Below are 2,060 nucleotides of genomic sequence, written 5' to 3' on the forward strand. Positions count from 1 at the left end.
GCCTCTGCCCCTCCAGGGCCACCTGTTAAGATTAAGCAAGCAATCCACAGATGCTGTGCTTGTAGTTGCCTCAAGAAACCACACCAGAAACCGAAGCTAGCTGCCACCAGTGTGAGTCTTGGTGCTGCTTAGCAAGGAGCACTGGACTTGTGGAGGACACAACTAGATGTGGGTTGGGTAGGGCCAGGAGTTGGGGGAGGCAAAGTTTCAGGGAATCCTCTGGGAAGAGTGACCTCTATTATCCATTTTGATGACATCTCAGCTATGGCAGCACTGAGTCCACACACTGGGAAGGGGGAGGGCTCAATAGAGGAACAATGGATACCTCCAGCACTTCTGCCTGAGAGAGAAGATGGCCTCCAGTTCTTGTTCTGGCAACTCAGTGTCCCCTTGTAAGTTCCTGGTGCCCCCTGTGCAGCTGACCTGGTGCTGGTGCTCAGAGGGAGCAGGTCTGTCATCACCAAAGTCCACTTGTGGACAAGGCCCCTTTAAGAGGCATCTGCAGCTGCCGTGGCTCAGACTGAGCAACCTCATGTCTTTGCCCTCTCCTATCTTCTACTGTTGTAGGTTGATTAATTATTTCTCTCCCTAGTTGTAGTGCTTCTGTTCATCTAGATCCCAGGTGACTTTGCTTGCTGTTTGCTCCATGTTTCTGTCACAACTTTGATTTGGTCGCAAGAAGGATGAACAAAGCCTCTATTATCTATGCCATGTTTCTCCCAAGTGGATCTTCAATATTGAATGGATAGATGGCTAGATGGCTGGCTGGCTGGATGAACTAATGAAGAAACAAATGAATGAATTAATACATGATATAAAAACATTCTTGGGGCCTAGTGACTTGGCCAAAGTAACTGGCCTAGTGAGGGCAGATCTGAGGCTCATACTAAGTCTCCTTCTGTTACTCCCTCCAACAGTTACACAGCAGGGTACTTGGAGCCCAGCATAGTCACATGGCCCTGGGGGCAGCCGTGGAGCGCTTTGGAAGGAAGCTGACCTAGGGAAAAGATTTGCAACTGCTCATGTCTGTGAACTTGCCCTTCTGGTCTCTACATTTGAAATGCTCTTCCCTGCTTTCATCTGGCTAATTTCTATTCATCATTTAAGACTGAGCTCAATATAGTTAAATGGCAGGGTACAACACAAATTTATAAAGACTAAAAGCCATTCAGAAAATATTTACCGTCTACGGCCATACCACCCTGAACATGTCCGATCTTGTCTGATCTTGGAAGCTAAGCGAGGTTGGGCCTGGTTAGTACTTGGATGGCAGACCACCTAGGAATACCAAGTGCTGTAGGCTATTAAAAAAAAAAAAAAAAAAAAAAAAAAAAAAAAGAAAATATTTACCAGCTTAATAATTATATAAAACCCCCAAACTTTCACACTGGGGTAGACATTGCAAAGTTAAAAGATAAGCAGGAGGCTGGAAGAAAATATTTGTAACACATATAACAGACAAAGTGTTACTATTTATAATGTATAGAGGGCTCCTATAAATAAATAAAAAGAAATAATCAATTAAAGAAACTCAGGCAGAATGGATAAACAAACCATGGTATATCCATACAATGGAAGATTATTCAGTGATAAAAACAGGTAAAAGAATATGAATAGACAATTCAAGACTAGAAATAAAATGGGCAATTAACTTACGAATAAACCAATAATCAGAGAAATGCAAAATAAAACTTCATATTATATTTCACCTATCAGATTGCCAAAATTTAAAAGACTGATAATACACAGTATTGATGAGGATGTGGGGAAATGGTACCTTTATATACTATTTATAGAAATGTAAACTGGTGAAGCTTTTTTGGAGAAAAAATTGGCAATTTGTACCAAACATTTTTAAAAGCACCACCACTTTTTAAGTATACTCTACATATATAGATCTAGTTTATTGAAACTCTGGCCAAAGCTTTATTTATGAAGCTATTATTCATTACGGCAGTATTGGTTTTAATTAGAAACAAGCCAAATATTCAACAGGGAATGGATAATAAAAATTATGGCACATTTATAAGCTACAATATTTTAAAAATGAGTTAGACCCC

At 40.5% G+C, this 2,060-nt stretch overlaps 1 pseudogene; it reads left to right on the plus strand.

The window, feature by feature from the left end:
* The first annotated feature begins 1,184 nt into the window (after positions 1 to 1,184).
* LOC111739567 lies at positions 1,185 to 1,303 on the plus strand (annotated as a pseudogene).
* The last annotated feature ends 757 nt before the right edge of the window (positions 1,304 to 2,060 follow it).

The sequence above is a fragment of the Pteropus vampyrus genome, unplaced genomic scaffold (assembly GCF_000151845.1).
Source record: "Pteropus vampyrus isolate Shadow unplaced genomic scaffold, Pvam_2.0 Scaffold50, whole genome shotgun sequence".
Taxonomy (NCBI): Eukaryota; Metazoa; Chordata; class Mammalia; order Chiroptera; family Pteropodidae; genus Pteropus; species Pteropus vampyrus.